The following is an 11,099-nucleotide window of genomic DNA, read 5'->3' as shown; positions in this document are numbered from 1 at the left end:
CAACATGATGGCACAGAGCTTGGGTGAGCTGAAGGAAATGATTCGATCTAATACAGTCGCAATCGAAGGTCTTAAAAAGTCCGTAGACTTTGTGTTTAAAGAGGTTGAAGACTTAAAGAAAGAAGTAAAAGACCTTAAACGAGTGAATACCGAACAAGAAAAACATATTAAAGAACTTGAAATGAAAGTGAACGATGCAGAAAGACACCGTCGACGATGGAATTTAAAATGACTTGGAGTTAAGGAGGAGCGCGATGAGGACATTGTTGCAACAGTGAAGGGTATCTGTAGAAGGACCCTGCCGGACCAGGAGGACGTGATATCGGCCATTGACACTGTTCACAGGCTCGGGAGAGCGAACATGTCGGGCAAGTGCGCCCCAGATCGATTATAATACAGTTCACCAAGAGGACGGCGAGGGACATGCTGTGGCGAGCGGCGAGAGGGAATGAGTATTTGAATGAGAACAAACTGAGGTTTGCAGAGGACCTGTCTGCCGCGGACAGGAGCACCAGGAACCAGCTGTGGCCCCAAGTTGAAGCTGCCAGAAGAGAGGGGAGGAGAGCCTGCTTTGTGGGAGCGAGGGCCTCTGTGGAGGGAAGGAGATCCGCTCCCAGTGACTGCTCAGTTAATAATTATGTTTGGTGTTATTCGTTACAGCAGTATATACTAGTGTTTATTTAGTGTTAGTTTGGACTGGAATTGGAAAGGACTGTTATAGTTCTGGTTCTTTGAAAAAGTCAATAATTAGACAATCTTAGAGTTAGTTATTTGCTTTTGTGTATGTCTTTTCATGACTGCCAGAGGTACTCGAAATGTTGTTAAAAGAAAAACGTTTTTTTTTGTTTTGTAAAAACAGTGCCGAGTTTTATTTTTTACAGGAAATGCATGCATGTTGAAACTAAATTCTATAAATAATTGAGAAATATTAAAGCAAGGAAAACACGATATCTGTAAAAAATACAATTTGAACACATAATTACTTAATTACCTCTGGTAGTTAAATGCTTTTTTCTGCTGCGTTTTTTGCATGATTGTGATACATGATTGTGATCCTCTTGTATAGAATTTACAGATACAAATACAATGTTTAATAAAAAAAAATTAAAAAAAGAAAAAAAACATGCCATTGCTTGCTAATGGTCGCCTTCCGGGGTAAAGTTAGCTTGAAGTTCGAAAACGATTTTGGCATGCCTGTAGCATTTTCACGAAACCTCCTAGAGTTACATTAAGTACATTGTGACTGTTTTCACAGTCTTCACTATGTCGTTTTTAAGCCATTTTTTTTACCACGCACGAATATTCTTACTGTATGTCCATATCTTCGCAAGGGAAAGTTTCATGCGAAAAACACGTATATGACCATAGGAAGCAGAACAGCACAGTCTCCAAATTCCCAGACTGTAAGGACGGGAATAAAGCTTTGTTTGATTTCTGAAACCCTTTCTTTATTTCCTGCTTTCATTCAGCAGGAAAATATTCTTTACTCAACAGCTTTTTAAAAACAGCACCCATGATGTTCAAATCATGATGTCCATGACTTTTGACACAGAAGACTGACACAGCTTTGCGTTCTGAATCTCTTTTTCTTGTGCTTTTATTTAGTGTGGCACTATGCACTGGGATAGAAGAATGCTGTTCACAAGCCAATAGCTTTTAAACCACAGCACCCACAATGCTGTAAGTAAGTGTTTTACACACTAAGCAGGTCTCCTGACCTTTCCAAGCCTTGCTTTGGGTTGTGAAACCTTTTTTAGTTTTTTTTTAAATGATATTTTCAATATGGCACCATTAGACATGCAATACACTGGGATAGTGAGGTCTTCTTCGTGACTCAATAACTCTTTAAGCACAACATTCACAATGCTGTAGCCAAGTGTTTTGCACACTAGGCAGATCATCTGACCTATCCCAGCTTTGTTTGGGGTTGTGAAGCTTTTCTTTATTTTTTATTGCTTTTTTGAAGATAGCACTACAGGTAATACACTGGAGTAGGGGGGTCTTCTTCATGACTTAATAGCATTTCAAGCACAACATTCACAATGCTGTAACCAAGTGTTTTACACACCAGACAGCCCCCCTCACCTTATACAACTTTGCTTTGGGTTGTGAAACTTTTCTTTATTTTTTATGAGTTTTTCAATATAGCACCATTAGACAGGCGGTACATGGGGACAGGGGGGTGCTCTTCACGAGTCAATAGCTTTTCAAGCACAACATTCAAAATGCTGCAACCAAGTGTTTTACACACTAGGCAGGCCCTCTTATCTTTCACCATCATGATTTCTAATGGGAATCCCTTCCATGATGTTTTATGATTTCTGGAAGATAGCACCATTGGACAGGCAATACACTGGGTAATTTCTGGGTTTCCTGTGTTTTATTTCAGTTTCACATTGGTTCTGAAAGTTAACACTTATCCAAGACATACTGTTTTTTGGGCATATTGAAACTGTTACTACGCTTTCTTTCTGAGGGGAGTTATCCTGAGAAAAGATGGACTTTTCTTTCCTGTTTTCTTGATTTTCAAACATAGCTATTATGCTATGCTGTGCAGTATGGGGTGGCTGTTTACTTATCAATAGTGCCTGGAATCTAAAACCATTGGAAGGGTAACAAACAACAGGAGGCCATTCGCTCAATCTAGTTACAGTAAGTTGTAGTAATTAATACTATATTAATCTGAGGACCTTATAATGCTTTTTTTTAAAGAAGTAAAATGATCAAAAACACAGTTGGACAGTTGTTGAAGGTGACCCACAACCGGCTGAAGAACTGCTCCTTGCTGTCTGTATTAAACCTTGTTTTCACTCGGTAGTTTAAACTAAGTGTAAAGTGCTATGAAGAAGAATGCATGAAGATACCCCCACGGTTTTATGAAAGCTATAGTTTTTTAAATCTTTTAAATAATGGGCGCCCCTACAGTTAAAGGACCCAAAGAATCTAAAAGCTTCGCAGCTCAAGGGCAAAGTATCCATAGATTTTTCCAAAGCTATTTGAATCAAATGGCTTTTTTTATTCCTTTTTAGGAACATATTTATGACAAATAAATTTTTTCCAGCAAGAAATGATGTTCTGTCTGTACAGCTGAAACACATTTTGGAGTACTTTCACTATGGATTTTCTGTTTTAATCAATCCCAACATATCTGGCCCCAGCATGCCAAACAACATGGTCTTTAACATCAACCCTGAAGACATGGTCTTCCCCCCTTTGTTTTAATATTACTGGATAGAACTCTGAGTTGCATGCATATTTTGTCATCAAATCTGTTGCATCTGATTTCTATTGTTGCGATGGTTCTGCATGCATGTAATAAGGAATACAACGATTAAAAAAAGACTTGATTTATCGATAAACACTTTTGTGTTTCCTTTTTGTCTTGCTGTTGGATTCCTTTTCCCTAGGTTACAGAACCAATACTCCTGCAGATAAACTACAGTCCTTCCACTGAACTAGGCTTTGTTTCTTTCAAATCTATCACTATATATCCTGCTGGCAAAACCTACCAATGTGACATTGTGCAAACCAGACCTTCATCAGACCAGGGTTTGCAAAATATACATATCCAGGTATCTGAAAAAATAGCCAGGTATCATAAAGAAAGGCTTCACATATCAAAGCAAGGTTGTGATGGGTCAGCGGGCATGCCTAGTGTGTAAAACCCTTGGTTACAGCATAATGAGTATGGTTCTGCAAGAGCTATTGACTTGTGAAGAGCACAAGTTTAAGGCTCTGTCTGGTCTTGCAGAGCTGGAAGTTGACTGCTTGTGTTTCTCAGGTGGGTTTCGCTGACGCGGGCTCTAGAACCGGTGGGGCAGAACAGGGCAGAACCGCCCTGAAGAATGTGAAAGAAACCTCATGACACAGAATCGCACAAACAAGGGCAGGGCGCCAGCAGCGCGAGAAAAACACTTCCCTGGAAATCTGGCCCCGATCCAGGGCCGTGAGTCACCGCACACATCTGCATTTACAGCCACATGTGTCTTGGATCACGCTGGAGAGGCCAGGCCGGGGCTGGAGTCCCAGATCAGCTTCTCATGTCAAACTCTACGCCCAGGCATGAGTGGGCCTGCTTTTCAGCCCGGTGTAAACAGCGTGTGGTTTCTCTGAACAGGCCTTGATTGTGAGGCTTTTATCAATTGTTATTTACTGAGTTACTCACAGTCTTGAGAAATATCTAGAAATGCCCTCAGGGAACTGGTTTGCAGAAATCTCCTGGCATATGAACTTAGTATTAAAGCGACCCCTAATGTAATCTTCATATGGCTGATACACTTCCAGCTGATTTGTTTCATTGCTTTGATGTGATCTTTGTACTGTTGTGTTGGAATTCTTGTATGATTATATATATGCTCTTGATTGTTTCTTTGTTTCTTTTTTGTATAATAAAAACATTAAAAATGGTCTTCACTGTGAGATTATTCTGTCGTGCTTGAGCAGGTCTTCAGGGTGGGGACACACTCTATTAAACTCTCTGTCCCTCCTTCTTTCCAGATCTCAGTTCCTGGGCTGGAGTCCAGCAGGAGCCCACAGCATCGCCAGACTGGGAGAGCCTTTCACAGGCGGAGCAGGACTGACGAGGAGTCTTGAGGTTCACTCAAAACACATTCAGAACATAACAGAGGTTACAGGTGACAGGGAGCATCGGGACTATCCATCCTGTTCAGTAGTTAGGAGCTAATTGATTCCAGGATCACCTCCAGCTGAAAGAAACCATTGAACAGCTCGGATAACAGCTTTCTCCTCACTCCTATCACCCTTTGTGTCAGTGTGGTTTGTGTAGAACACAGTGCTTAGGGCCAGAGTCATGTCAACAACAGCACAGAGAGTGAAGAGTTTTAATCGCGATGTCCTCTCTATCGTCCAGCAGGGAGGGTGTGTCCCTGTGTCTCTCAGGAGCTGTGGGACAGCGGGACCGATACTGGGGTTCGAATGCAGGAGCTGCAGTCAGTGTGTGGGGGCTGTTGCCAAGGCAACCAAATATTTTTGTGCTGCGGTGAGGTCACTTCCTGTTTCTCCTTGAGGCCAGTCCAGGAAGAGACAGAGCTTTCACACAAGAGGGCGCTGTGCAGCTGCAGACACTGAGGACAGGAAGAGACAGAGCTCTCACACAAGAGGGCGCTGTGCAGCTGCAGACACCGAGGACAGGAAGAGACAGAGCTCTCACACAAGAGGGCGCTGTGCAGCTGCAGACACCGAGGACAGGAAGAGACAGAGCTCTCACACAAGAAGGTGCCGTGCAGCTGCAGACACTGAGGACAGGAAGAGATGGAGTGCTCACTTAAATTGGTGCCGTGTGGCCATGGGCTCAGCCCTGACACCAGGATTACACTCAACGGGACAGAACACTCCATAGAAACTCTACACACAGAGTTCTGTAAAAACATCCTCCATGTGCAGACGAAAACTCCTAAAAATGCATGTAGGGCCGAATTAGGCCAATACCCATTGCTTATCAGCATACAAAAAAAGAGCAGTCAAATATGATTATGAAAATAGGTATCATGAGTTCAGAAATGAGAAGAAAATCAACACCACCAAGTGTCCCCCCCAGGTGAGGGAGCTGCTGGAGAAGATCGACAGCCTGGTGAGAGAGAACGGAGGAGGATTCTACACCAGGAGGCAGAAGCTCCCGTCAGACAAGAGCAGGAGAGGATCCTGAGGGAGAGAGAGGAGGAGATGAAGGCTAAGTACCTGACAGAGATGAAGAAGCTTTCAGAATCAGCAAAGTCTGACCAGAAGAAACTAATCCGAATGCTGGAGGATCGACACAAGAGAGAGTTAAGGGAAATGGTGAGAATGCACCAAGAACAAGCGAGAGAACAAGCAGAAAAGCAATGTTTTCTGAGTTGGTTATTGCCAGTACTAGATATATTCAAGATATAAGCTGCAGATATTTTGATTGAGTGGGTTTTTAATTTCCAGACCAGCGTGGTAGGAAAGTACCAAAACAATGCGCTGGATACAGCAATCCAGCAAGGTTTCAGTGTGACTCATTCAAGACCATTTCATCCCACTGTCAGATACAGCAAGCGACGCTACTACTTCTGAGTTAAGAGAAGTTAAGTCCAGAATTTTTTTTCATACAAGTTTGTGTTTGCTACAGAAATCAAAACACTTGACTATTTCCATCCATTTTGTAACCAGTTTATCCAGTCGAGGGCTGCAGAGGAGCTGGAGCCTATCCTAGCAAAGGTGGGATAACACTCAGGATGGGACAGCTGTCCATCATGGGACACACACACACACTCACACCAGGGCCCTTTTCCATAAGCCAATCAACCCACCAGCCTGTCTTTGGACTGTGGGAGGAAACCCGCACAAGCATGGGGAGACCATGCAGACTCCACACAGACAGCACTCCAGGCCCAGAGCTGAACCCAGGGTCCAGCACTGTGAGACAGCAATGCTGACCACAGCACCACCCCGCGGCCCCTACTTTAGGAGCTAACAAATATAAATACACTCTGTTGGTACACTGTCAAAAAATAAGTAAATGTACTTCGTCCTTAAAGCAGTAATTCAGATTGGAAATTAAAGTTGTGCTGAAAATGGATTATACTCATATATACTGAACATTCAGGTATTTCTGGCAGAAAAATAGCATATGAATACTGAATGAAATGCTGAATGACAGATATTCATTAGAAGGTCGGCATTTTTATATTTCCTGTAAGAATATCTACTTTGCTGAACAAGATAGCTAGAAATCACATACAATACCTAACTTGTAAGAACTTATACCAGACTCTTCTCTAAAGGAACACGCATAGACTTTGAACCCCATAGCCCAGACGTGCTGTTCAGTCTTTGACAGCTAATGTTATACACATATGTACATAATTCTTTATACTAACATAACATATATTCTGTCTTTAACGTAGACATAGGTTGAGAAAGGATTTGGCAGAGATTATGTCTAATTGTAAGTACATGTGTTTTGTTAATGAGTGTGTTTTCACTGATTGCAGTTTTGTTGATGTGTAGTAGGTGTGTCATTTAGGAATTTTAACCGTTTTAGAAATTGTCGTTACACCTGCAGTGCTCCAGTCTGCTCCTGTCTAGGTCTGGAAGCCTGGGAAATATTCATTTAGCGTGTTTATTCTTTCTTTCCTGTCTTCCGTTATTATATGTGATTGTTGTGTCTGTAAGGTTGTGTAAAATAATAGAATTAATTCAGGTTGTGTAAAATAAAGTGTAAAAGTTTATATGGTCAAACACGGCCGTTCTAGACTTCAGGAAAGCTGTTACCTCTGACACCACCCCCACGGAGTGCATCGCACAGCCAAAACCTCTCCAACAGAGTCTAACAGATTTTCAATCGTCAGCCATTTCCTTGACGGCCCAGGCCTCGCGGTGGCCTCGCGGTGGATGCTGCAGTTCATTTCTGGAGCCACCTCTCTAATTCGTGCAACTACACCGCTGTGTCGGCTTGTCATTGCTCTAGCACCGCCTGCACAAACTCCGACGCGTTTTATCCAGTCGATGCCATTCTCTTCGATAAGCTCATCCAGAAGCTGAAATATGTGCTCTCCTGTAGTTCCTGTTGGTAGCGGCTTACAGAACAGAAAGTCCTCACGGGACGTGCCCTCAAACTCATACCTAATGTAAACGAGCAAATTGGCCAAATCACGACATCTACAGACTCATCTAATTGCAGTGAAAAGCATCTGCTCATCTTAACGCGCTCTATCAGCGTACTTTTGACATCATCCGCCATATCGATAATTCTGCGAGTGACTGTGTCTTTCGAAGGGGCAGCAGGTCGAGCTGTTTAGCAGCTTTTTCTCCACACATAATACGTGTCAGCTCTTTTGCCAACGGTAAATAAGGTTCTTTAAAAATAGTGTGGGGCTTACCTGCTTTAGCAATCCGCAAGTTTGCATTTTCCCCCGTTTCCGTTTCAGGAGTCAATCTCAGAAGTTAAAAGAAGTTTTTATTTCATGCGCATGGGAGTGAAACAGAGACGCTCGGTGTATTTTTCTTAAATTAACTTAGAACAGTTCTTTCCCGTGATTGTCATTGTTCCAAAACCACGCACATTCTCCGACCTCCCTATTTGATTTTTTTAAATACAATTGGTCACTTAAGTTTGTAGCAGGCATTCCTGTACAATGGTATAGAATTACATCGTAGCTCTTGTGTCCACTCGTGAATTAGCGTGCGCTGTATCATAGTACGTAGGCTGCGTACTTGACACATAAACTAATTTCATTAAAATAGAAAATATGAAAACCCGTCCCGATTTTTCAGTGCATACAACAAATTTCCAGGGTCATCCGGCGTACCACCTGGAGGCGCTCTGAGTACCAGCAGCGGGTTCCACTGGGAATCTGTGGAAAGATACTGATCCCATAACTGATCCTGAAGCAGCTTAAGCGAGATGGAGAAACCCGAAGAGTTGAATTCAGGCAGAATAACGGGCAACAATTTCACCAAGCTGGTGTGTAAAGTTGGTGGAGCCTCACCCAAAGCATCCTGTGAGCCTGATGGCTGTCAAACATGATTCCACCACATACTGAGTTCAAGGTTTTAAATACCTACAGTATACAGTCAATGTAGTTGAGTACTTCGCTTCACCCTTTGTTAACATTTGAGGAAGTCATCAGGATGAGAATTCAGGTTTTCAATAAAATATTGTATTGTTTATTTTATTTAGAAATGTGCACCATTTTGTTTATTCACAGAATGCGACCCCATATTGAAGGTTTGCATATTGAATATGTTATAAGGCGCTGAATTTACATTTTTTTGCTGGTTTTGGTCTCTAGTGAAGGTGAGATTTTTTTGTTGCAGTCTTAAAAACCCAAGAAAACATATTTCTTTACAAGTTAAAAGTCTGTCTGATTTCTTTCTTGACTGCCACTGAATTGATCTTGTGCACATGGACCCACTCTTAACCGATACGGTATTTAACCTAACTGAAAATTTGATTTATTGAGAAATTGATTTTTATCTGCAGTTTTTGCTGATAATTAATTTCTTTCACCAATAAAGGTGTTCGTTTTGAGCATTCAAATTTTGTTCTAAACACATGCAATTTAAAACTTACAAAACTAATTTTTAACTGAACAAAATGGTATATTATTGGGTTAAATATATTCGGAAAGCGCTTTACATGTTCAGTTGGTTTAAAATGTCTAGATACATTGTATTACGAATAATGACATACATAATAAACTTGTGTCACCTTCTGTAATAACTGAAACATTTCTGGCACTTTTTTCATCAAGAATTTGTAAAAGGTTAGATTTTTCAGTATGGGTGAGGGCCTTAACACCTTGTTGGCTTTGCTGTGCTGTCTTCAAAACTGAAAAAGAACTGTGTACGTGCTTGTCTCCCATCTCTCACCTCACAGAACTTCAAGAAGAGAAGTATTCCCTGCACGTATATCAACGATGACCTGTCCAGCTCACTCAGAATCAGCCAGATTCAGGCTCCTTGTGCCTGTCACCTCTCTTTCACTCTTACTTGGCCCGACCTGAGCTTCTTCCATAACTGTTTCACATGCTGAGAGCCTGATACCAGCTCACATACTTGTTTCTCCTTTAATTCCACTTTCAGTTTTGTGATGACTCCACACTTCAACCTCATACAGTGAGTCAACCACAAACTGTGAGTCTTAGGAGAAGCTCTGGCCACAATGTGAAGTGTGTACGTGCTCATCTCCAATCTCGCATGTCGCAGAACTTCAAGAAAAGAGGAATTCTGTGCAGCTCTCACTCCTTGTTTCAACATTGGCCTGTCCAACGCACAGAATTAGTCAGATTCAGGACTTAGTAGTTCAGGTGGGGAGCTGCGTCAGCATGCGTAGGCTGCAAAGGAACAAGTAATAGGTTTATTCCATGCTGAAAAAAAGAAGAAAGAGAACACAACGTTTCGGCCGTGGAGCCTTCTTCAGGTGTCAATGAATGCCTTCATCAGGTGTCAATGACACCTGAAGAAGGCTCCACGGCCGAAACGTTGTGTTCTCTTTCTTCTTTTTTTCAGCATGGAATAAACCTATTACAGATTCAGGACTTGTTTCTCTTTTAATTCCACTTCCAATTTTATGTCGGCTTCAGACTTCAACTACAATACAGAGTCAGCGAAACTCCGAGTCTTAGTAAGAGCTCTGACCACAGTGAGACAGAAAGGGAACTGTGTAGGTGCTTGTCTCCCATCTCTCATCTCACAGCGCTTCACATTAGGGACTGTACCTGGCCTTATAACACCAGTATAGACCACTGTAAACACTGACCCAGTGATCACCTACTGGTTCGGCTCTCGTCTCCACACCATGCAGCTCAAGGGCAGCTCGGCTCAGCTGTTCCCAGGCTGCAGACACTCTCTTCCACACTGAGGAAGCTTGAAGGCTCTCTGTAGGCTGACGTGACACAGAGGTCACAGCCACCTTCCAGGAGACACAGAGCTCCACAGGAATACTCACGTCTCCTGTCAGCAGGTATTAGAGAGGCTCTCACTCAGGAATCCCCCCAGTCCCAAATCAATAGGGTGTTCCTCAAGACTCCAGATGCCATCTCTGCTACTCCATGTGGGTACAGACAGACTCTCGCTTTGTGAATAAGTGTCAGGATTCATCCTCAGTTCTCTCAGAGTATCACCTCTCTTGGGCTGGATAGTTTAACCAGCTTGAAGCTGCCTGCCTGTTGTTTCTGTGGCTATACAGGTTAAGCTGTAAAGAGGATTTCTAGAGATTCTACAGATTAGGTCAGGGAACATGACTCCTAATTGCTAAAATTGACTGTTTATATACAATACAGGTGAAATATTACAGCCCTGGAGAAGGAAACTGTTGTTTTTTCTCTCTCACTGTTTATTACTCTTAGAGTCTGACACCAGGTTCTATGGTCGGGGGGAGACTTTATAAAGTCATTATAGAGCATCTTTACTCACTGAGCTACACATTCACTGATGAGGTATGGCAGTAAACCCTCATTTAAACAAACAGGTATTGGGTATTTGAGGCTTCAAGTAATTCTGCAGGCCTCAGTGGTGGTTGTGCAATACAAAAAGCACAAGGAGACAAAAAGTTACTAATACGATTAATTCTGAGGGGATTCATATGCAATAGCAAATAGCAAATGAAAGATGCC

The sequence above is a fragment of the Lepisosteus oculatus genome, chromosome 12, assembly GCF_040954835.1.
Source record: "Lepisosteus oculatus isolate fLepOcu1 chromosome 12, fLepOcu1.hap2, whole genome shotgun sequence".
Taxonomy (NCBI): Eukaryota; Metazoa; Chordata; class Actinopteri; order Semionotiformes; family Lepisosteidae; genus Lepisosteus; species Lepisosteus oculatus.
This window is presented reverse-complemented; position numbering follows the sequence as displayed.